The sequence below is a fragment of the Quercus robur genome, chromosome 5 (genome assembly GCF_932294415.1).
Source record: "Quercus robur chromosome 5, dhQueRobu3.1, whole genome shotgun sequence".
Lineage (NCBI taxonomy): Eukaryota > Viridiplantae > Streptophyta > Magnoliopsida > Fagales > Fagaceae > Quercus > Quercus robur.
This window is the reverse complement of record NC_065538.1, coordinates 4,684,131-4,710,496: the sequence shown is the minus strand read 5'-3', so window position 1 is coordinate 4,710,496 and position 26,366 is coordinate 4,684,131. Positions and strand designations below refer to the sequence as shown.

The 26,366-nt window shown below is 36.4% G+C and overlaps 1 long non-coding RNA gene, 1 other non-coding gene and 1 pseudogene across 2 annotated transcripts; 2 read left to right on the top strand and 1 right to left on the bottom strand.

Annotated features, from left to right (window-relative positions):
- The first annotated feature begins 7,910 nt into the window (after positions 1 to 7,910).
- Positions 7,911 to 14,316, top strand: LOC126728991 (uncharacterized). Its single transcript, XR_007656447.1, has 2 exons — positions 7,911 to 8,024; positions 14,270 to 14,316. It is a non-coding gene; the product is annotated as an uncharacterized LOC126728991 (long non-coding RNA).
- A 3,485-nt stretch (positions 14,317 to 17,801) lies between these two features.
- On the bottom strand, positions 17,802 to 17,910 carry LOC126731998 (small nucleolar RNA R71). The gene has a single exon (XR_007659190.1). It is a non-coding gene; the product is annotated as a small nucleolar RNA R71 (small nucleolar RNA).
- A 1,204-nt stretch (positions 17,911 to 19,114) lies between these two features.
- LOC126727694 (uncharacterized) lies at positions 19,115 to 24,966 on the top strand (annotated as a pseudogene).
- The last annotated feature ends 1,400 nt before the right edge of the window (positions 24,967 to 26,366 follow it).

The following is a 26,366-nucleotide window of genomic DNA, read 5'->3' as shown; positions in this document are numbered from 1 at the left end:
AAAACCAATAACCCAAATACCTAAATCAAAGACAATCAACCCAAAATAAAGAAACTTAAATACTCTTGGTGGTAGACTAAAATAAAATTTCAGCTTGCAGAGATTTACAAACGATGTGGACTTTACATTAGAATCTCTATTTTCCCTAAAAGAAAATACATCTTTTCTAAGCACAACTCATTTTGGCATAAAAGTAAACCACAATCAAGTGAACAAATCAGAAGTTATCAAAGCTTTAAATCAAGGCAGTTAAAAACTAAAAACAGAGTTCAAAAAATTTCATGTCCCAAATCATTTCATTAAGCAAAACATTGGAGCCAACCAAACACAGAAACCTAGTCACAGAATACAAAACCGACAGAACAATATGAAACACATAGCATTAATTTTATCGAAGCTTAAATACATACATATTATGTACACATATACACACAAACAGAACACAAATATACATACAGATCAAGTAGACTCAATTGAGGGTGTTGGGGCTTCTCTGATTTCAATCAAAATACAGCCATGTATAAGCAAATATTCTCAAAATCAAACTCGAATTTCTCTACAAACTCACCCCAAACTCAAATTAGCTACCAAAAATAAAAATAAAAATTCGATAGGGGTAGAACCTAACAACAAACCCGGTGGTAGAAACCCAGGTGTCGACAGCGTTGTGGGAGAGATGAACTGAGGGTGAGAGAGGGGGAGAAACTGTTGTGAGTGAGAGATGGGTAGCACCGACAAATGTAAAGATGGAGAAGGGTGGTGTCGGAGAAGGTGGAGCCGTTGAGTTGTGGGAGAGAAGGGATGATGGTGGCCTGTGTTTTGGATTGAAGTTGGAGCCGTTGAGCTGCGTTTTGCGTGTGGGGGAACGACAAAGCGTGGGTCTGCTTTTTGGAGGAAGGAGAAGGCAGAGGAAGGAGAAGGTTCCGTGTGGGGGAACGGCAGAGCAGTATATCAAGTTTTAGAAAAGTATTTTGCATTTATGTTTTTATTTTTGGTTTTAGATTTTTTTTTTGTTTAGGTTTTTTTTTTTTTTTTTTAATATTGTGCTGACGTGGAAAATTGTGGGAGTTTCAGAGGCTTCGGTTTTATATATATATTGATTAGAAATTGAATAGAGAAAAAGTCAAGCTTACACTATGCAGTCACTATTTTTGGGATTAATTCCTTCAACGGAATCTAGAGAATTCATTGCATAGTGTGAGCTGTCATTTCAAGATTCATGAAAGTACTAGATTTTACCAAAATTTGTCACCTCTTCCAAAAGTTGGCTTGTACTCCTCGGCGACACTTCTTGGACCAACTCCGATGAAGCCAAGGTTGTTCCAATCACTAGTTCATGCTCCATTGGTGTAGCCTCTCTGTCTTCCACTGGATTAGTGGGTTGAGGAGGCTTGTTTATCTTGGCTTTATAAAAACCTAGGACTATAGCTATATTTTTTTATGATGAGATGAAGGTCGGTGCTTATATGCTGGGTCCGAATTGTTTTTGCTCTGGTAATAGGGTTCCCTCCCTTTCAACCTAAATATCATAGTCTTTATCATCATGATCTAGACAGCCACACTAGTAGCAAATATTCAGGAGGTGCTCATATTTGCAGGGACGGAACTAGGATCAAAATTTAGGTGGGGCCAAAACCTCAATAAAAAAAATTCTTTAAAATACAAATTAGCATATATTTAATGTTAAGAAAATATCAACAAAAGAAAGGAAAAACAAAATAACCATTTATTAATACATTTTAAATTAATAATTTAAAAATAGAATTCAACATTCTTTTAAATAATAAAGATCATCTATAGTTGATTTTGTACTAAACTTTGCAACAATCTCCCTTTCAATCCTAATTTCTTTTCATTAATGATACATGAATTTATAAAATTTATATAATAAAATTTGTAATACTAATGACTGTACACTACACATTAGCACCAATTTATTAACGCAACTATTCAATTCTATAATACCCCACATAGAATTAAACTAATTTACTAATAAATAATCAACTAGTAAGTAGTAAGTTAAAAAAAAAATTAAATTAAATATTTTAAGTTAAAAATTAATAGTCAAACACACCTGCCATCCCACCCCACACATTGATTAATGGCCACCCACACACCCCACTCTCACTCACTACAAGTACATTAACTTGGTTTGTAATTTGTATTTGTTAGGACATATGTGTTTCACATGTTAAGAACATATGTTTTGATTTTATGTAATTGGCTTATCCTTTGACAAAACACACTTTACTTGTATTTGGGTAGATTTAGGATGTTTTAAATACTTCAAGAAACCTTGTTTCAAGATCACGTATTGAAGCTTTCAAGTCTGTTCAAGAAAACAAGTTTAGAGTGCAAAATGATTAAAGCTCGACAGCTGGTCGACAGCTGCATCTATCGAACTTAAGGAATTTGTTCTTCATTTGGTGTGCTCGACACCTGCTCGACAGCTGCTCGACACCTACTATCTGTCAAGGTTTAAGATTTTCAGAATTTCAATATGATTTTCTTGGGATTCGTGAATGTGTCTTTGGGCCTTCTTTTCTCCTAAACCTAGACAAATAAAAGGATCAGTTTAAGGGCCATCAAAGGGTTCACAAGTTGCACAAGCATTGAGCAAACTCTGTTCAAGCAAATTGTGACCGGAGACGAAGTTCTTGCCCTAGTTCATCTCTTTCTCTTGAAGAAGTTGTTGTGTATGTGCACCGTAGGGTTTTGTGACCAAGCATCTTCTTGATCATCATCGTTTGGATGAACTGAAGAACTTTGCAACCAACAACCTTCTTAGTTGGTGATTGAAGTCGCGTACTGGGATCCGCGCAATTGGTTAGTGACGTACTGGGAGTCATGCATCTGAAAGGGGAACTGTCACTACAGAACAAGTCCAATTGGGTATTGGGGTAAGGGTTCAACTGTAGGTTGGTAAGGTATTTGGATTCCTTTACTTGTAACCGCTTGTTGTGATAATAGTGGAGTTTCGGGAGTGGTGACCTGAAAATCACCCGGTGGGGTTTTTGCCATTAGGTTTTCCCCATTCGTAAACAAATCACCGTGTCTTTTATTTTCCGCTGCGTATTTAGTTTATTGGTGATTTTTTTGTGCTACCACGCGTTTGCATGATAAATTTATTAATTAATAACTTAGCTAATTAATTAATTAATTTCTATCACAAGGGGTCATTCAGTTTGTGGCCTATCAGTATTCATCTTTCTTCTTTTTTTCTTTGCACTTTTTTTTTTTCTTTTCAGCAAAAATAGTCATATCTTTTTCACAAAAATTCAAATAGTCAATCTTAACACTCATAAAAAAAATAGCTTGGTTCTAAGAAGAAAGAGTAAGAAATAGCCAACATAGTAACACAGATGTTGTAGTATAGTTGTTTGCCAGTTGAGTTTTGTCATTTTCATAGGCCAATTTGTAACTTATTGGGAGGAGGGGGGCCAAAAATAATTATTTTGGATTCAATTGTTATACTATTCATTAAATGTGTATACTATTACTATTTAAAAAAAAAAAAATTGGGGAGGGATACGTCCAAAGCAACCTTAAATCGTAAGAAGCTCCCCCGTTGTTCAAAGGGTTTTTTGTGGTTTAAATAATCTCCCCTAGTAGTTCACAAATCTTTTCCGCCACTGCTTTATTCATGTATCGAATGGGGATAATGTGTACTTGCACCCAAAAGGTGGTCTTATCAAAAATGAGATTGCAAAGGGGAGTATCCTTTTCATAAAATTTCATTACTGTCAAGTGTTTTTAATGATTTTTCTATGGCATTCACTCAATAATGATTTTTTTCTTATTATTAGCTTAAGACACCAATTGATTTTTTGGTGTAAACAGGATTCAAACCTTAAATTTCTTATTCATCCATAAAAGGGTTTACCAATTAAGTTAACTCAAACTCACATATAATACATATCAATATAATGGTTCTCCCCCCTCTTACATTCATGATAGACCCTAGTATCTTCAATTTGGAAAATCATAATATAACACTAAAAACAAGAGAGAGAGAGAGAGAGAGAGTAGAGTGGTGGGACTATTGAGATTAGACTGTATATTTTCTTTTTCTTTTTCTTTTTCTTTTTTAGAGTGATTGTTGATAATGCAAAGAAAATCAGTAGGCTAAATACTCCGGGCTTCAATGGGCTAGTGATTGTTTGGAAGGCATGAAAAGAAAGAAACACAAGATTAAGGTGACTGGGGTGAATCGGCCAAGAACCCTCCGATGCTTAAGTTTGTTTTCCCTCTAGAACTCAAGAATTCCAACTTTAGAAGTGGTGGAAACTTACTTTCATTTGATGTGGATGAGTCCTTATATAGGGAGCTTTGGAGTGGTTACTTGTTTAGTAACTTCCTCAATGTGTGTGTGGAAGTTAGAAGGTTTAGACTTAACTTCCATAACTGCTATAGAAGTTAGAATGTTCAATCTTATCTTCTACAACTACCATTGGAAGTTAAGTACTTAGTGGGAAGTTATAGCAATGAACAAGGATTTTGCTTATACTCCAAAATAGTAGAACGTGGTCCGAATTACAAGCTTTTGTACATAAATCCATTTCTAAAAATTTTCTAAGTGTTGAGGGGTCATCCAGGTGCTTTCTTGATGGACGACCCTCATGCCCATAGATGACCTCCTGATGATAGACGACCTTTTTATGTTGGTCTAACCTTTCTGGCTCTGGACGACTCTTATGGACGAATTCGAGATGGTTCGAGTTTTAGTTCACCATTAGTTGCCCCTTTGTCCAAGGGTCATCCAGAGTACTGTAGTATTTACTGTTGACTTTTGACACATGTCATTACCTTAGTGGTTAAATGTTGTGCCACGTGTCGCCATTTCTCTAGTCGAATTTTATTGTTCCAGATTGTGCCACGTGTTGTAATCTCATTGGTTGACTTGTCATGTCGATTCAACTTTTTGAGAAAATGCCATGTGTCATGTTCTTGTTGGTCCATGTCGCTTCGCTGACCTAACCTCTAGGCCCTAAAAACATGTTCATTCTGTCTCTTACCCTTCAGTTTTCTCATAATTTCTTTTCTGCCATCTTGTCCAAGAGCCTCGTCTAGTCCTTGTCTTCTAGTCTCGTAAGGTATTTCCTTCCCCTCATCCTTAGGTTTTCGTCTTTATTCTTTCTTTGAATTATGTCTGTGTCTAGTAGTAGTTCAAAAAGAGAGATAGACAAGTACCAAGATGTGTCTTCTGGAAGCAATGGTAGTAGTTATGAGAGTGGTGAGGATAGTACAAGTAATAGTAGTGATAGTAGTTCCTCAGACGAGCATTATTCGTCTGGGGTTCATGGTGTTCCCTTAGAGGAATTCCAGGAAATGCAACGTAGGATGGCTTCTGGGGCAGGGGCTAGCTTGTCTAGAAGATCACCTAGTCCTCCTCAAGATGAAGAGGAGGAGGAAAATATAATTTACAGTTATGCTCCAAAGGTAGTGTCTACTTTGGACGCACCCAAGTTAAAAACCCTTGTAGGTAGATACTAAATTCTTAGTGAATTTAGACCTCGTCTACTTGGAGAGGGGGATTGGTGTTGTTCTCCTTCTTCTAGTTTTGGTGTATATACCTCTTACCTTCTAACAGGTCTTAAGTTTCCCTTAAACTCTTTTTGTAGAGGTCTCTTCCATAGGTTGGGTATTGGACCAAACTAGCTCAACCCTAATGGATGGAGGATGATAGTTGCCATGCAAATACTATGGCGTGAGGCATTGAAAGGGAACTGTCCAATCACAGTGGACGAGTTCCTTTACTACTATAAGCCCTCAGAGATAAAACAATCTACTGGTTTTTACCATCTCTCGTCTAGGGGCCCTCAATTTTGTTTAATAAAGGGCCATAGTTCTTCTAATAGGCTTTAGCGGACTGAATTCTTTATTATTTATGGGAATTGAGCTAGGGACCCAGTTGATGTAAATAGTGCCCCCTTCAACCCTTTTACCAGCTCCCTAGGTCGTCTTCGTCCTAAGGGTATGTCTTCCTTCCTTCCTTTTATTTATTTTTTCTTACTTTTTTTACTCATCTAACCTTTTCTTGTATTGGTGCAACTATTACTCATCCACACTTGGACAATTTTTATTTGGAGCGTATTGACCAAGTACATGCCTTCCCTGAGAGATCCTTCCACAGCTTAGTGACTCTCAGTCATATAGTTGCTTGGGGACTTGGTCCTGAGCCTACTGCAAAGAACCTTGCACACAAGGAGACTACTCGTCGAAGTAAGTATCGTCCATACTCTTTTTTTTTTTAACAAACTCTGTTTTTTTTTTTTTTTTCCATAGGGTTGGCCACGATGAAGGAAAACAAGGAAAAAGTTGTTACCAGTGGTGAAGAGGACGTTTAGGTCCTGGACGATGCCACTTCTTTGAACGTCTAGAAGCCTATCGACCAGGCTGGGAAGAGAAAGGGTATATCCAGCTTTGTGGACCTTGGTGACCTTCCTACTCGTCGAGGTTCTAAGAAGCAAAAGTTAGGCAAGACTCCTCCCCCTAAGGTTCCTAAATTCCCATCTGCGACGGTACACCTGGACGCCTCTGCAGTGAACTTGGCACGTACCCAGACTACTCCATCTGTCCAGTCTAAGGACCTCCCTCCTCTTGCAGCCAAAGCTCCTCATAAAGCTCATCCATTAGAGAATCCAAGCATGCTCCTAACTTGGTGTTAGATGAGGGCTATGCCTGTAGGACGTTTAAAGAGCTTATTATTGACAACGAGGTGAACTCATGTTATAATATGTCAGTAAAAGACTTTGAGCGTTCTGCCATTCGTGACCTTTTTAAGGTATGTGGTTTTCTTTATCTTAGTTTTATTTTCTAAAAGATTCAACAAAGAAATTTTTTAAACTCTCCCTCGTCCATCTACCTTTCAGGCTATGGCGAAGTTCTACACTACATCCACCCAAGCCAAGGAGCTATGTGATGAGGCCAAGACTGCCAAGGAGAAGAGCTTAGAGCTGAAGAATGAAGTTCTTTTGAAGAAAAGGGAGGTGATTTAATTGATTAAGGATCTTGCTTGTCTACAAGGAATTGAGACGAAGTTGAAAAAAGAGGTAGAAGAGTTCAAGGCAGACTCCATTGAAAAAGAGACTCATATTACCACCTTAAGGGGAAGGTTTTAGGGCTCACCTCATCCATGGAGAAAGCTCGGGAAGAAGCCATTGCAGTCTTTATTAAGTCAGACGAGTTCAAGAATCATCTTGATCATCATTATGCTGTTGGCTATGAGGACTTCTGTGCTGATGCCAAGGAGACCTACCTTGAGGTGGACTTTGACTCCTTCAAAATTCCCACTGCCACAGAGAGTTCCCTACTTCTGACGAGTTCCGAAGATGTCAATGTGGTGTGTTAGGTTCTAAAGACTTAGGATTTTATGTATTTAGAACTCTAATTTGTATTGTTGGCAAACCATGATCAAAACAATGTGTTTAGATGTGTTTTAGTCTTGCTCAAAGTTGTGCATTTATGTAAAGTTGGAATCGAGCTTAATGCAGAAAAGATTAATGCATTCCGGCCTGGCTCGATTGATCGAAGCTTAGGCTCGATCGATTGAAGCTCGGGTAGAATGTTTTTCTGCAGAATTTTCCAACTCAGCCCTAGTTATTTTAAAACGTTTTTAGGGTTTCTTATTTGTCCTAAATATAAAAGGAAAACCCTAGCCACGTTTTAGTGTTGCTCATATTGCGGTTTGTGTAAATCTCTTGTGAGATCTAGAGGAGCTTTCCTTTACACAAGCTTAGGGTTTTCAAGGAGAAGATTTATCTACACCTTGATGATCAACTCAGTTGCTGCCATTGAAGCTTAAAGAAAACACAAGCGGGTGTGCTTGTATCTGGTGGTGAATCTAAGAAAGAAAGAGTTCGTGGATTCGGAGCTTGTACGTGGTCGTGTCAGTAAGTTCTACTGGTTGGTAGCAATAAGAAGTCGAGCATGGGGGCTTGTAAGTCTTATTGTATGAATTTCGATTCTTTCAAGATAGTGGATTCAAGTTTACCTTGAGGATAGCTAGGTCAAATCCTCCCCAGGTTTTTACCGGTTTGGTTTCCTGTGTGATCATATCTTGTGTTATTTATTTTCCATTGCTTTGCATGATTTGATCTTTGTTATTGTGGTAACCAAGACTTGTTAAATTGGACTAAGTAACAACTTGGCTAATTACCTAGGTTAAATCAATTTGTTTTAAAGGGTCTAAAAACTATCAAGTGGTATCAGAGCGGGTTGCTCTTTTGTTGTTGATCTTTTGATCACTGAGCTGATCCTTGACCCCTGTTGTCATGGAACACAGACACTCCCTAGTTATTCTTCCTCACTTTGACGGAAATAATTATGCTTATTGGAAAGTAAGGATGAAAGCATTCCTGAAATCTATTGATGTGAGAGTGTGGAACTCCGTTGAATACGGATGGGAGAAGCCCACTACTCCTGTTAGTGAGTGGGAAACTTCTCAAAAAGAAGCAGTTGCGTTTAATAGCAAGGCTTTGAATGCGATCTTTAACGCTGTTACTATGGAGGAATTTAAGAGAATCTCTAATGTTGAGGTTGCTCATACTGCTTGGAATATCCTCCAGACTGTGCATGAAGGCATAAAGGTTGTCAAAATCAATAAATTACAGCAATTGACTTCTAAATTTGAAAGCATTAGGATGTCTGATGATGAATTTTTTGATGAATTCTATGCTAAATTAAATGATATTGTTAATTCTGCTTTTAACTTGGGTGAAATCTATGATCAACCTAAAATTGTTAGGAAGATTCTTAGATCTTTAACTGAAGACTTTAGACCTAAGGTGACTGCCATTACTGAAAACAAGGATGTGGACTCCATCCCTGTTGATGAACTTGTAGGATCTCTTCAATCTTATGAGTTGGATCTACCCAAAACTACCAAATCCAAATCAATGGCTCTTAAGTCTGTTGATGATGTTGAAGGTGGTGAATTTGATGATGAGCTCTCTGCTACAGAGATTGCTTACCTTGCCAAGAACTTTAAAAACTTTCTCAGGAATAGTAACAGAAAGGCAAGAGGCACAAACACTGCTGAACCTAGAAACTTTAGGAAGCATGATCCCCCTAAGGTTAACAATAATGATAAACCTAGAGAAAAAGTAGGTTAATCTTTCAATAATTCTTTAGGCTCTCAGTGTTTTGGATGTCAAGGGTATGGACACATGAAATCTGAATGTCCTACCTATTTGAAGTCTAAGGGTAAGGCTATGGCTGTAACCCTTAGTGATGGTGAAGTTTCTGATAATGAGTCTGATTGTAATGAGGATGGAAACTTCATTGCTTTCACCGCTACTGCTGTAGTCGATGAGAGCATATTTGTTGAAGAGAACCCTTCTGATGGGGAACTCTTTGAAGATGCAAATCTTCAAGAGGCCTATAATAAACTTTGCAAAGTTGTTGCAAAGGATGCTATGAATGTTGAACTTGGTCTGAAGAAAATTGAATCTCTTGAGCTTGATAAGAAGAATCTGCTTGTTAAACTGTTTGATGTTAATGAACTTTTTAACAATGTGAAAATTGAGAATATGCTTTTGCTTGATAAAGTTAAATCTTTGGAACTTGATTTATCTATTGCTAGATCTGCTAGTTCTAAACTTGATCAAATGTTGAGTGTTCAAAAGTCTTCTTCTGAAAAAACTGGATTAGGTTATGTTGAAAGCATCTCTATGTCTGCTCCCCATTCCACAAAGTTTGTTCCTTCATCTTCTTCTTCTGAACCTTCTGTGAGTGAGATAGTGAGTGAAACTGTCAAACCCCCAGTGAGGGAGGTTGTCAAACCCATAGAAGTTTCACCATCTAGGAAGATTAGGGTTGATTTGAAAGAGTCTAAGTCTAAGAAGCCTACCCTACACATGATAAGCCTGCATGGGTTTGTAACTTTTGTGGAAAGTCTGGACACATTCATCCAAACTGTTACAAGCTGCAAGCTACAAAGAGAGCAAACAAACCAAAAGTACTTGTGCCTCAAGCACAAGATCCTATGGTACTCATTGGTGAATTGGTAAATGCTTTAAACCTTTATTCCAATCCTGGAGTTGGTAATCATTCCCATGTGAATAAGAACTCCAATACTCATGGTGCATCTAAAAGGTTTTGGATGCAAAATACTCGAACTAACTGAGTCTTTCTGACATGGTCCTTGTGCTTCATTGCTCTACCCTTTGTGACCATTGTTCTTTGGTTTTGTTTTGTTTTTTGTTTTCTAGGATTTGCATTGCATAACATTCATGCATTTCATTCTAGTTTTTTTTTTTTAATAATAATAAAAAAAAAGGGAAGAAAAAGTAGCAAATTTTGCTTTGTACTATTCTTCTTGGTTTTTGAGAACAAGGTTGGTCAATTTATTTTCATAGAACATGTTGTTTGTACGTTGTTTAGCTTTGATGAGCTTACTTATTGCACTTTATTAGTTGAAGCTTTGTAGTGCATGTTGTGTGGGAAAGATGTATATGGTTTTTGATTACTCTGTCTTAATCTTGAAGTCACATGTTTTTGAATGTTGGACTTGAACTTTTAGAGAAAGGCATAAATAATCATCTCACCACTGTTCACTAGCCAATCATGAACACCTTAGTGCATATCATAAGATTTTGTGCTCGAGAAAGTGTAGCACATGCACAAAAAGAACATAAGGTGAAGCCTCAGTTTAAATTGCTTAATACTTAAAATTGGTGTGTACTATTAGGCTGATGCCAAACTCACATGATTTAAAATTGATATGTATATTATGAGGCATAAATTCAAGAAACTTACATGATTGCAAGCTTATGATCTAGGAGATGTGGGAGTTATATGATGTAACTCTTTAGGTGATAGTCTCTTTTAAATTCTTTGTGATAAATTTTTGTAGACTTTGTGATTGATTGCTATTCACATATCACCTCACATGTATCTCAAGTTTTTGCTAGTTGCACACACTACACGAGTTACTCTTTGCTAAACTTTGTACATGTTATTGTGTGTGTTTATGGTCTGACCAACCATGTTTTGCAAATACTTTGAATTTTGTGCAAAATTAATTTGTTGCTTGAAAATTTATGGATAATGCAAGAAATTTTGTTTTTGGGGAATTTGGGCTTAAAATTCTTGTTTTTGAAAATCACATCATCATATACTCATGCATTTTGTTCTTAAATTTTAATGCTTTGAATTGATTCTAAATGTTTTTCAAAAAAAAATTGTTTTTCCTCAAATTTAGTGAGCCTCTGCCCATTTCGATCGATCCATTCTGTTTTTCGATCAATCGAAATTTTTTAAATATGTTAGAGAGAGCCTCTGTCTGTTTTGATCGATCGAAACTGATTTTCAATCAATCGAACTCTTTTCAAAATGTTTTGTTAGAGTCTCTGTCTATTTCGATCGATCGAGGCTGTTTTTCGATCGATCGAAACTCGTGAATCATGTTTTTTTTAAAGTCAGATTGGACTTTTTCAAAGGCACTTTTTCAAAAGTTTTTCAAACTTTCCTCTCTCTCCAACTTGGCTAAGGCTCCACCAAAGATTTTTTGTCATTTTCTTCCGAAATTTTTGCAAGGTTTTTGTCTTCCAAGGCCGGTAAGTCCTTTTTGCCCTTCCTTTTGCACTTTATTTCATGATTTCATGCATTTTTCATGCATATTCATTGGGTATTTTCGGCACTTTTCATATTTTGGGGTTTTTGATGATTCAACCCATTTTTGATGAAATTGATCATTGGGTTTTTGTTCTAGGATGGTATTATCATGATTCTTGTAGTTTAATTTGATCAATTTTGTGGTTTTTGAAAAATTGAAAATTCTAGGGTTTGAAATTGTTCCGAATTGGGGATTTTGTTTAATTTGGGTTAAATTGATGAAATTGGCTTGTTGAATTGATGTATTTGGTCATTAATTTTTGAACTCTATCATGTCTAATGATCAATTCGTCAATATCTTTCAAATTGATCAAGTGGTTTTCCAAAATTTGGGGTTTTTGTGTTAATACCTCTATGTTCAAGCCAATTTTGTGAATTTGAACTTTTTGGACTTAATTGCACTGCATTAGGACATGCATCATACCATTTAATTTGTTCATGCATCATATAGATTTTTATTCTATATTTTTTTTGTGCTAACTTGCAGTCTGCTCTTGGTTTTTTTTTTTTTTTTTTTTTTAATTTGTATTTTTGTTCCTTTGCTCTGTGTTTTGGTCCTTATCCTAGCACCATGCCTAGGAAAACTAGAGCCTATAGGACCCCTTCCACTTCCTCTGAGTCTCCCTCTAGGGGTGAGGTGTTTAGGAATGATAAGTGCAGAGAGGCCTTTAATACTTTGATCAGTAAGCGTAAGATATGGGCTGAGCGAGCTGTAGTTTTAGATGAGATTGATCCAGCAATTAGGGCTAACTTTGAGTCTAGAGGTTGGTTGCCTCTCTTAGAGATAGATCATCCACCCTCAACCGCCCTGATTAGAGAGTTCTTCTCGAACCTCTCTTGCCACATCTATGATTCCAACACCCTTGTTAGGAGTTGGATACGAGGTGTTGAGTTCACCATTACCCCTCGGGTAGTGGCTGAGGCTCTTGGGGTTCCGGTTGTTCGGGAGCCTGACTATCCCTATGATGAGTCACCCTCTTTAGATGTTGTCATGTCATACATCACTAGGTCATCTATCCAGTGGGGTTCTGATCCTCGGATCACATCTGCTGTAGGGCATGCACTTATTCATCCTATTTTCATTCATAGGATTCTGCTGTTTTTGGGTCTAGATGGTTTCCCTTATGGTGAGCCTGTTCATGTCGTTGCTCCCATAGGTGCCACCTTTCTTAGACAGAGGGCTGCTCACTTGAGAGTTGCTCCTTAACGTCCTAGAGGTGCGTTCCCTAGTGCTGTTCCCCCTCCTCCCTCTTCTACAAGTGCTGATGCTGCTGAGACATCGGGTGCTGCTGTTGATACTGATGTTCCTCCACCGACTGCTTCGGATGATTCCGACATTTGTTGTACATTGGATCATGTCTTGACCGTTCAGGCAGCTCATGGACAGATTTTGGTGGACGTGTTCGATGAGATCCGTGCCTTGTGTGCGGAGTTGGCGCAATTTAGACCACCTCCCTTTTGATGATGGATTTTGTTTGTCCTTTGGCATTCCGTCACAAAAAGGGGGAGTACTTTGTAGAGTTTTTGTTTTTCAGGGGGAGAGTTTTTTCTTTGGTTGGAGCTTGTGGAGTTTAGATTGTATCTAGGTGCTTCACATTGTATTTTACCTTTTGAGCTCTTGTCATGTTTTTGATGGGATATTCATGTCAGGGGGAGTATTTTTTTTTTGTTGGTACTTTATATGTTTCTTGTTTCAAACTGTTTATTGATTTATATTTATGAGTTATTCACTGATATATGTCTTTATTGTGTGTTGTTTGGAATCAAGAATTTATATTGTTTACTTGTATTGTTTCCACACATGCGGTTATGCATTTTGTTTAGTGTTTCAGGAAATATACAGGTTGATTCAATTGAGCTGCTGTCTACATTTGCAACTGATGGATAGTAGTTAGGATTGAATTTGTTTTATGAGCATTATTTGTGTAAAGGGTTTTTCATTTTGTAAACTTTGAGCTTCTAGTTGTGTTTTGTCACGGATTTCCAAAGGGGGAGTTTGTTAGGTTCTAAAGACTTAGGATTTTATGTATTTAGAACTCTAATTTGTATTATTGGCAAACCATGATCAAAACAATGTGTTTAGATGTGTTTTAGTCTTGCTCAAAGTTGTGCGTTTATGTAAAGTTGGAATCGAGCTTAATGCAGAAAAGATTAATGCATTTCGGCCTGGCTCGATCGATCGAAGCTCGGGCAGAATGTTTTTCTGCAGAATTTTCCAACTCAGCCCTAGTTGTTTTAAAGCATTTTTAGGGTTTCTTATTTGTCCTAAGTATAAAAGGGAAACCCTAGCCACGTTTTAGTGTTGCTCATATTGCGGTTTGTGTAAATCTCTTGTGAGATCTAAAGGAGCTTTCCTTTACACAAGCTTAGGGTTTTTAAGGAGAAGATTTATCTACACCTTGATGATCAACTTAGTTGCTACCATTGAAACTTAAAGAAAACACAAGCGGGTGTTCTTGTATCTGGTGGTGAATCCAAGAAAGAAGGAGTCCGTGGATTCAGAGCTTACACGTGGCCGTGTCAGTAAGTTCTACTGGTTGGTAGCAATAAGAAGTTGAGCGTGGAGGCTTGTAAGTCTTATTGTGAACTTCGATTCTTTCAAGATAATGGATTCAAGTTTACCTTGAGGATAGCTAGGTCAAATCCTCCTCAGGTTTTTACCGGTTTGGTTTCCTAGGTGATCATATCTTGTGTTATTTATTTTCTGCTGCTTTGCATGATTTGATCTTTGTTATTGTGATAACCTAGACTTGTTAAATTGGACTAAGTAATAACTTGGCTAATTACCTAGGTTAAATCAATTGGTTTTAAGGGGTTTAAAAACTATCATGGTGGACAATGCCTCAATTGAACCTGCTCAGTATGCCATTGTTGCCAACAAGGACGACCCAAAGTTTGGGGGTGATGCACCAGCAGTTTATCCTAGTAAATTTATTTTTCCTCTAGAAATTTTTTATTATTTTAGTTTATTGGAAATGTTCGTTGTTTTGGGCTTCACATTTTAAAATTCATTCAAGTACAATTCCCTAGTCCAAGTTTATAGACGAGCAACAAATACAATTGCCTTCATTGGCTTTGAATAACTCAAGGGTTTTTGGATGGTGGTTGTCTACCCTTCTTTAATTTTTATGAATGAATGTCTACTTTTATTTTCATTTCTCACTTGGTGTTGAACATGTTATATGCTTTGTGTGAACGAATTTTATTTACATCGTCCATATTATTTCTATGGTTTTAAGTGTGGCCCGTCCACTTATGAGGACATTTTATCTCATCCTAAATGTATGAACGAATTTTCTATATCTACATTGTCCATGCTTAAATAAATTTTTCATGCTCAACACTTTTACCATTCTTTACATTTCACAAGTATAACTCGTCCACGAATGGTATTTCTTTTGCTGGCTTTATTCGTCCATATATTTGACTTATAGCTTGCATTACTCCTCGTCCCTAGGTTGGACAATCCTTTACTCGTCTTTGGTCAAGATGTTTCCAGCATTTACTTGTACAAAAATTGGACTGTTTGGCTAGTTAAATTCATCCATGGACTTTGAAATATTTTTACATGCACATTTTTCTTCGTTCATTAATTTAGATGAATATACCTTAGGTTTTACCTCATCTAGTGCTTAGATGAATATACCTTGGTTTATTTTTCTTTGCTTTATCCTTATTTTAAGGAAAACTTATAGACATTACATCCCCGCGTCCAAAGATGTTACTTGTCTTGGGCCTTTAGCCTTCTTTGTGGATTAGTTTAAATGAAATCATGAAAATTATACAACATTATATACATTGGAAACTCAAACTGTATATACATAACATAAACATCGTCCACAAGCATGGCACATGCTTAGAAGCTAATGCCTTAGGGAATTAAAAATACTTATATACAAACAGATAGAATAAGTACATGACTTCATCTATCACAAATTAATCCATAGACTGTGCAAAAGTTGGAAACTAATGCACTTTTAGGGAATTAACAAATTTAAAAACATGCAATACTAGTAATAAACATAAATAAACATGAGGAAAACATTACATAACTTCAACTATGTCCATAATGCTCATCCATGGTGATGCTCGTCCAGGCTAACCCTTCATTGATAGTATCTTCTTAGATGCTTGATGTGCATCGATAATAGCTTAATTTTACAAATTTATATCATTATTAGAAAGCATTATCACACTTATTTTGAGTTAATTCATGCATTTCATATTTGGTTTTGGAATAATGCTGAATAATCAATTTTATGCTTAATTGAATCTTATTGCATGGATTTGTCTTTTGTAGGAGAATGGAATTAAATAAGTAGATTTGTGCAAAGAAGAAAGCTAATGGACTTTACTTTTACAAGGGCCATGATGAAGTTAAAGAAGGCTAGCTCATTTAAATTTAAGTCCAATTGGAGCAAGTAATCAATGGAAATTTGCATCAAATCCAAGTCCAATTCGGATTAGGATTCCAGCCTTCACATCAGTTAGTATTTTTAGGATAACTTTCGGCTCAGATATCCAATTGATATGATTCAAGTTGAGCTAGAAAGTTAACTTAAAGGGCTACAATTTTTAGTTACTAAAAGTCCAAATTCTAACAATAAATGGGTCAAAATCGTCGGTTAAGTGAACCCTAAAATCTGGGATTTTCTCCAAACAGGAATTCAACTTATAATAGGATTCCTTGACATATTTAAAGGCTCTTTAGGGCAAAATTCAGAAGAGGCTGAGGCTAGTGCTAGGGCTGAAGGCTGAACATAGAGAGTGCAGCTACTTCTTTAGTTTTCTTCCATGACAGTTAGTTTTATTTATTTTTCTGGTTTAATGTTTAGTAGTTTATTTTTGTGTTTTCTTTCAATTACTATGAGTAGCTAAATTTATAATTAGGGTTGAGGATGAAACCTTGTTAAGGATTATCAGTAATATTTAGGTTATTTGATTTTTCCCACAATAGTTGTTCTTTAATGATTTAAATTGTTCTTACTTCATATCAATTGACTAAGATGGGATTCTAGATATGAGTTCAATCATGTTTTTCTCATGATTTAGGATTTGTCTTAATTAATTGAATGCTTGGATTATTAATTCTTGATTATAAAATTGGATATCGTTTGTGATTTGTCTGTCAATGGATACAATTTATGATTTGATTTTTAGAATTGGATATATCTTGTGATTTGTTTGGCTACAGATACAATTGACGATTTGGTTTTATACTTAAGAAGCGAAGAAGAACAACTTTTGATATTTAAAATAAGGATTTTAATGAGAATATTTTCCATGATAGCAAGATTGATTTCTAGATTATCATGTAGTGAGTTGGGAAAAATTAATGATCATAAATATATGTTGATAATAATTAACAAGGCGGATTCCAAAACCTTAATTCCTATCTCTTGATTGTTTACATCTTTTTATTGCTTTATATCTTTTGCTTAGTTTAACTATTTGCTTAATTTTATTATTTTCTTAGTTTATTTAATCACAGAAAAACCAATTTTTATTAAACTAGATTAGGATTAATTTGGTTAAGGTTTAATTAATTTTCCTACGTTCATTCAAGTCCCTGTGGGTTCAACCTCGTTCTTGTCAAACTATACTTCGGTATGGTTCATACACTTGCGAGTACTTTAAAATTTCACAACAAGTTTTTGGCGTTGTTGCTGGGGACTTGGTTAGGAAAATAATTTTTTTTTTAAATAGAAAAAAAAACAAAAAAAAATTATTTCTTTGTGCTTTGTGTATGAGAACTTGGATACGTGATAAAGAAAATCGTCTTGTTAGTTTTGATTATTCATCCATAATGGGAGAAACAGGAGATGATTCAAAAACTCTTAGGGAATTGTTCTCACCCAGAACCACCAACCCTCCATGTTGCATAGTATTGCCTGCAACCACTGCTACACATTTTGAGTTGAAACCACAGATAATCCATCTTCTTCCTACTTTTCATGGATTCGACAGAGAAGATCCTTATATGCATGTGAAAGAATTTCTTGAGATTTGTGCTACTTGTAAGTTCTAGAATTTCACTGATGACTCAATTCGCTTGCGTTTATTCCCTTTTTTCTTAAAGGGTAAGGCAAAAGCATGGCTTAATTCTTTGTCACCTAGATCTATCACTGCATGGGAACTGTTGGTCACAAAATTCCTCTCTAAATTTTTCCCAATGGCCAAGACCAATGCTTTGAGGAGAGAAATTACAGATTTTTATCAGGATGAACAAGAGAAATTTTATGAGAGTTAGGAGAGATTTAAGGACTTGATCTTAAACTGTCCTCATCATGGTTTTGAAACATGGAGACTAGTACAATATTTTTATAATGGTTTGACTCAGACAAATCGTAACATGATTGAGTCCATGAATGGTGGTGGATTTTTTAGTCTTGTAGATGGTAAGGCATACAAATTTCTTGACAATTTTTCTGAAAGTTCATAACAATGGGATTTTTTCAACCATAAAGAGAGATTGGCCCCTGCAATTAAGATATAGACATAAAAGCTAGGTTTGACAATATCACTCGTAAGGTTGAAGCTTTAGCTTTAGGTAGAGGGATGAATTCTGTCAATCAACTTCAAAGTGAAGCATGCTCTATTTGTGCAAGTCCTATGCATACAACACAAATGTGTCCTTCCATAGTTGGTTACCCTGATTTTTATACTGAGCAAGTAAATGCACTGAATAATTATGGAAAACCACTTGCTAGTCCATTTTCAGAGACATACAATCCAAATTGGCAAACTCATCCTAATCTCTCTTGGAGGCAAAACCATTCCCCCATAAATATAGGTGGACAACAAGTGCATCAACAAAGTCAATTTCATCCACCTACTCAAGCATCTCCTCCCATTCCTCAATTAACACCTCAATTTGTAGCACCACCAAGACAACAACCATCTTTGGAGGAGTCTCTCAAAACTTTCATGCAATCAACTAGCCAAGCCATTCAAGAGATGAAAAGTTCCACCCATTTGAATACTCAAGCTATTTCAAAGTTGGAAAATCAAGTTGTCCAGTTAGCAACCCAAGTTGGAGAGAGGGAAAAAGGAAAGTTTCCTAGTCAACCTATACCTAACCCAGAAGGACAATATGACATCAATGGTTCTTCTAGTTCTACTCATGGACAAGAACATGTTCAGTCTATTACTAACCTTAGGTTTGGTAAGAAAGTTGATAATCAAGTGAAAATGCCAGAAGTGGAGGATGATGAAAATATTGTGTTAAAGGAAAAAGGAACTCATAGTTCAAATGATGATCATGGAGAAAAGAAGGACAACCCACCCGCCACTCCAATTCAGGATCTTAGTTCCTCCTTTGATAAGAGGTTTGTTCCTAAAGCTCCATTTCCTCAAAGGTTAATCAGTCCTAAAAAAAGTGCACAATTTGGAGACATTTTAGAGGTTTTTAAACAAGTGCAAATAAACATTCCATTTCTTGATGCAATTTAGCAAGTTCCTGCTTATGCCAAGTGTGAACTTATTGCCATATTCAACCATGACACTTTAATTAGCTGATAGGTCTATGAAAATCCCTAGAGGTATTGTTGAGGATGTGATGATTAAGGTGGACGCATTCTATTTTCCTGTTGATTTTGTTGTGTTAGACACTGAGCCTACTCTAAATGCCAATACACAAATCCGTGTAATTTTGGGTCACCCTGTCTTAGCCACATCCAATGCTTTGATCAATTTTTAAAGTGGTGTAATGAAGATTTCTTTTGGGAATATGACCATTGAGCTTAATATCTTCCACATAAGTAAACAAATGCTAGACAATGAGGATATCTGTGAGGTTGACATGATTAAGAGTCTAGTCCATGATACTTTCCTACAATTGAGTTATGAGGATCCTTTAGAGGCTTGCTTAAATCTTTTTGGTTGCAATTTTGATATTGAACACTCAATTGAAGAGGTCAATGCATTGTTAGATTTTGTTCCTCTTTTAAGTACTAATACTTGGCAACCAAAAGTGATCCCTCTTCCACTTTCTTCATCCCCACCCCCATCTGCTATGGAACCACCAAAGTTGGAGTTGAAACCATTACCTAAAACACTTAAATATGCCTTTTTAGGTTATTCTGAGACCTTACCTGTCATTATAGCTTCAGATTTGGATGACCTTAGGGAACGCCAATTGATAAGTGTACTTGAAAAGCATAAGGAAGCTATAGGTTGGTCAATTGCTGATATCAAAGGTATTAGTCCATCTGTGGTTATGCATAGAATTCACTTGGAAGAGAATGCTAAAACTTCACGTGAACCGCAGAGACGTCTAAACCCTATTATGCAAGCGCTAGTGAGAGCTAAAGTTTTGAAGCCTTTGGATGTGGGTATTATTTACCCAATTTCTAATAGTAATTGGGTGAGTCTAGTTCAAGTTGTACCAAAGAAATCTGGCATAACAGTTGTTAAGAATGAGGATGATCAGTTAGTCCCCACTCGTATGCAAATAGGATAGAGAGTATGCATTGATTACCGTAAGTTGAATGCCATGACAAGAAAAGATCATTTTCCTCTTCCTTTTATAGACCAAATGTTGGAAAGGTTAGCTGGTCATGCTTATTATTGTTTTCTTGATGGATATTCTGGATATAATCAAATTCCCATTGCCTACCGTCGCATGCCATTTGGTTTATGTAATGCTCCTAGTACATTTTAGAGGAGCATGATTAGTATTTTTCCTGATATGGTGGGATGATTTTTGGAGGTATTTATGGATGACTTTTTAGTATTTGGGTCCACTTTTGAAGAATGTTTGCACCACCTATCCTTAGTGTAAGTGCGGTGTAAGGAGAAGAATCTTGTTCTTAATTGGGAGAAATGTCATTTTATGGTGAAAAAGGTAATTGTTCTAGGGCATGTCATTTTAGAAAGTGGTATTGAGGTTGATAAGGCCAAAATAGATTTGATTTCTAACCTTCCACCTCCTCGATCTGTTAAGGAAATTAGATCATTTTTGGGTCATGCAGGATTCTATCAAAGGTTCATCAAGGATTTTAGTAAAATCTCAAGGCCCTTATGCAACTTACTTGCCAAAGATGCGCCATTTGTGTTTGATGATGAGTGTCTCCATGCATTTAAGAGAATAAAAACTGTGTTGACTTCTGCACCTATCATTCAACCACCTGATTGGAAAGTGCCTTTTGAGATTATGTGTGATGCCTCTGACTATGCAATTGGTGCTGTTTTAGGGAAGCAGGTTGGAAAGGTTCCCCATGTTATTTATTATGCTAGTAAGACTCTAAATAATGCTTAAATGAACTACTCTACAGTAGAGAAGGAGTTGTTAGCAATTGTTTTTGCCTTAGACAAATTTAGGTCCTATTTGTTGGGGTCTAAGGTCTTAATTTATTTGGATCATGCTGCACTGAAGTATCTTTTCTCCAAAAAAGATGCTAAAGCTCGACTTATCCGATGGATTTTATTGTTACAAGAATTTGATCTTGAGATTCGAGACAAAAAGGGAATTGAAAATGTAGTAGCAAACCAATTGTCTAGATTAATCGTTGAGCATAATGATAACAATTTACCAATTCTTGAATCTTTCCCTGATGAACAGTTGTTGCATGTATCCTAGAGACCTTGGTATGCTAATATTGAAAACTATCTTGTCACTAATCAAATGCCTTTGCATTGGACTAAACAAGATAGGTCTAAATTTCTGGTTGAGCTTAAGTATTTCTTTTGGGATGATCCATACTTGTTTAAGTACTATTCTAATCAAATAATTAGGAGATGCATATCTAAGAGTGACCAACAAAATGTTATATCCTTCTGTTATGATCATGCTTGTGGAGGCCACTTTAGTTCAAGAAAGACTGCTGCCAAGATTTTGCAATGTTGATTTGATTGGCCTTCCATTTTTCGTGATTCCCATTCATATTGTTCAACCTGTGAGAGATGCCAAAAGTTGGGGAGTATTAGAAAAAGAAATATGAGGCCATTGAACCCTATTTTGATTGTTGAGGTATTTGATGTTTGGGGTATTGATTTCATGGGTCCTTTTCCTAATTCTTTTGATAACTTATACATCCTTGTTGTTGTTGACTATGTTTCTAAGTGGGTTGAGGCTATTGCATGTAGAACTAATGATCACAAGGTTGTAGTCAAGTTTTTGAGAGAGAATGTGTTTGCACGGTTTGGTACACCATGTGCCATTATTAGTGATGAAGGAAAGCACTTTTGCAATAAAGTTTTTAAGCAACTAATGAAGAAATATGACATCACTCATAAGGTTACAACACCTTATCACCCACAGACAAGTGGTCAAGTAGAGATATCTAATAGGGAAATCAAGAGAATATTGGAGAAAACAGTTAACCCTACTTAGAAAGATTGGTCTTTAGGACTCAATGATGCGTTGTGGGCATACTGTACAACATTTAAGACTCCCATTGGAATGTCTCCCTATCAAATTGTGTATGGTAAGGCTTGTTACCTCCTTGTTGAGTTAGAGCATAGAGCTTATTGGGCTATTAAGCAGTTGAATTTTGATCTTGACAAAGCAGGTGCTGAAAGGAAACTCCAAATCAATGAGTTGGAAGAAATTCGCGATGATGCATACAATTGTGCCAAATCATATAAGGATTGAATGAAAAGGGTTCATGATAAAAACATCTTGAGAAAATCATTTGAACCTGGTCAGAAAGTTCTTCTTTATAATTCTTGTTTGCATCTCTTCCCAGGTAAGTTACGATCTCAATGGACTGGTCCATTCATAGTTCACATTGTTTATCCTCATGGTGCTATTGAGATTGAAAATCCTAAAAATGGTTATATGTTTAAAGTTAATGGCCAACGTTTGAAACCATTTTTAGAACTTGAGCCTCCAGAAGTTGAAGAAGTCCTCTTGGATGATCCCAGTTGTGTTTATCAGGTTTGTAATTTTTCTCTTTCTTTCTTTTTCTCTTGTTTATTTTCTACTACTAAATTAGATATTGTGTTTGTTTTCTTGTTTAGTTTTATTTTCTTCTGTTCTAGATGATATTTGACAGAACTTAAAATTTATAACAATCAGCTTGATCAAGGTACGTCTCTTCCTTCTCCTTACCTTACTTTTTTCTACTTGGTTCTCATGTTGCATATTAATATTTTTCTCTCTTTTCATTCAAGACATATATTTGAGAGTGTAAGGTTGACTTTAATCAACCATCTTGTTGGCTATATTCCATGCCAATTTGCTTGTAATTCAGCATTTAGAAACCCTATTTTTAGGTGGGAATCATGTAAGGGTAGTGTGTGAGAGAGTGTGAAGAAAAAATCAAGAGTGTACACTCAAGTAGGGCCTCGCGACTGGCTCGCGGCCAGCAAGTCACTAAAGCTGGCACATGTGTGAAGCATGCAGGGGAGCCGAAGGGTCACGCTAGCTGTTGCACTATAGGACAAATCTTCCAATCTGGCCAAGCAGTTAGCTCGCGACTCAGTCAAGTCGCGAGGCTAAGTCGCCAAAACACTTTGTTTGTTACAAAAATAACTCTTCGCATTCCATACACACCCTACTATATATAGACCCTTATACCCACGAAATGTAGAGAGCTTCTAGAGAGAATTTTGAGAGAGAAACCCTGGAGAAAAAAAAGTTTGACTCATCCACAATTTTCATCATTTGATTCTCCGAATTCCTCTATACATTAGCCAAAACCTTTTCTCACCATCCCTATATCTATGAGGAGGCTGTTTGGTGCTTGGGAAGCAGTTAGGAAGGGACCAATTGATATTGGTTGATGCTATAGGCTATAGCGGGATCCAGTAAGCTAGAGAGGACAAAGGTTCGGCATAACCTCGTTGGAGCAAGAAGCTTAGAGGGCTCAGGTACATTGGGTAGATTAGGCTTGGAGGGTCTTTTGCTCTTTATGTATCCCAACTTCATTCTCTAGTGGATTATTGACCACTTGGAGGGCGGCAGAGAGGTTTTACACCGAGGACTTTGGTTTCCTCTTCGATAACACATCGTTGTGTTGTCTTTGTGTTTGTATCTCTCTTCCTTTAATCTTTGCCATTTAATTTTTGTTGTGGTTGTGATTTTATTTGGTTTAGATTGTTTTATCAATTGTGGTATAGCTTATTTTCATATTCCGCACATACATTGTTTGATAATAAGCTTGAATTGGTAATTTGTAATTTGGGGGTCTAAACGTTCAAGATGTTTTACAAACTATTTGAACATTCAATTGGTATCAGAGCGGGTGCATTTGCTATGGTTTAATTACCTTAGTGCGATCCTTAACCCCATTTGAGATGGACAGGTCTCAATCTTTAAATGCTCCACCATATTTTTATGGAAGCAATTATGCCTTTTGGAAAGTCCGGATGAGGGCATTTTTGTGTTTAATTGATGAAACCATTTGGGATGCGATGGATGTTGGATGGACTAAGCCGGAGGCTGCCAAATCCACATGGGATAAGGTAGCCCTCGTGGCAGCTAATGCAAATAGCAAGGCACTTAATGCTATTTTTTGTGGTGTATCTCCAAATGAGTTTCACAGGATATCTCACATCACAATTCACAAGGAGGCATGGCAAATATTGGAGACCACGTATGAAGGAACGAAGAAAGTGAAGGACACTAAATTGCAGATGCTAACCACTCAATTTGAAGAGTTGAAAATGAGTGAGGACGAGTCATTTGACTCATTCTATGGCAAGCTGAATGAGGTGGTCATTGGCAAATTCAATTTGGGTGAGAAAACGGAGGACTCAAAGATAGTGAGGAAAATCCTTTGATCATTGCCAGAGAGCTTCTGTGCAAAAGTTAAAGCAATTAAAGAGAGTGAGGACCTTGATGATGTCAAAGTTCAAGAACTAATTGGCTCACTTCAAACTTATGAGCTGTCATTGCCATCACAAAGGAAGAGCAAATCCCTTGCTCTTAAGACAATTAATGAGAGGATAGAAGCTCACGACTCATTGGATGAGGATGTTGTCGATAAAGATGTGGCATATCTTGTGAAGAATTTTCGAAAGTTCTTGAAGTTCAAGAAAAATGGAAAGTTTGCTGAGAAGGGAAAATTCCCAAATTTCAGAAAGGAGAAAAAAGATTTTAAGAGGAAAGATGGGAAGGACTCTCAATCCTCTCAAGGAATCACATGCTTCGAATGCAACAGACATGGACATTTCAAGAATGAGTGTCCCAATTATTTGAAAGTGAAGGGCATGGTGTATGCCATTACTTTTAGTGACTCCGATTCTTCAAGTTCAGATTCAGATGAAAGCTGTGATGGAGAGGGAAACTTCTCTGTATTCATGACCATTGCTCATGTGGAATCTTCAAATGATTTGAGTGCGTTCGTGGAAGAGCTTGGTGAGCACACTGAATTGGAGTCAATAGGGATATTACAGGGTTACTAATTGCTAAATTACAAGCAAATTTGGCATGGAATAAAACCAACAAGATGGTTGATTAAATTCAACCTTACAAAAGTCATAATAAACTGTCACTTTGTAAACAACTATTTTATCCTTGAGTACCTGGTTTAATCTTTTAGTTATTCACATTTATTGAAATCCAATTTCAATAAATATTAGATTTAGTAACTCCTTACTAAAGTGGGCGCCCTAAATAACCAGTTCCCATTAAACTTATCTTAAGGGGATATTTCGTGTCTCTACAAAGAGATTATGGATTCCATCTTAAGAATATGTGTTCTCTCAACACTACGTGTGGTTACCCAATATACTAAGGTTTTGACCGTGAATATTAGATCGCACTCCTGATATATCAAAGTAACCTACATTTCATGATCACGTCCACTACCCTCTTAGGATTAAGAGTCTATGAAATTAGAAGTCGTGAGATTAATTATTCAGGTGATAGTTGTTGATTGAATAATTAATCTCACAGCGGTCTAGTTCAATATGTCTTAACTCTTAAGACACATCAACACATCAACTAGAAGTCTTCACTTCCATGATCAAGACAAATCATTTTAGTTGATGTGTTATAGTCTTCGTAGATGAAATGCTTAATTTCATTACCGACTACTAACTACGTTTTAAGTTTACAAGGAATTTGTGATTTATATCTTCTGTGACTTATTCACATAAATCACATACAATGCATCTCAAGGACTAAGATAATGTCCCATTAATTCATTAATAAATAGTCTAATATAATTAAACAATTTAATTATTTATGACATGCCAATAAATTAGATTTTAGGGCATAAACCCCAACAAATAGAATTGGACTAAAATGGACTAAAGTGGCTGAATTGGGTTGGAATGCTCTAAATGTATTGAAGTGGACTGAACTAGACTAAAATAGATCAAAATGAACCGAATTGGACTAAAATGGATTAAAGTGGCCGAATTGGACCAAACTAAACCAAAATGGACCAAAGTGGACTGAATAGACCGATATGGACCGAAAAAGACTAAAGTAGACCAAAGTTGACTGAAATGGACCAAATGTTGAACCATAATTTGTAAACATAACTCCAAAAATCAATGATAATTATAATAATAAAGTGATGTGAAGCCATAATTTGTAATAAGTAGTATTCCAATGTGATGAAAGTGGTTTGTTGTTGAAGTAATATCAATAAGATTTGTTATTACATTAATATTTTTAACTGAATGATTGTGCATACAATTTGTGATTCTATGGGCTTGTTGAAGGTTTTATAGCCCAATCTTTTACTAGCAGTAAAATTTGTCTTTAACCAATCTTCTAGACATCCTAAAATTGTGGTAGAATTTTAATTATAAAGGAAGGAAAGTTCTAGAGAAGGAAAACTGGAAAAGACAAA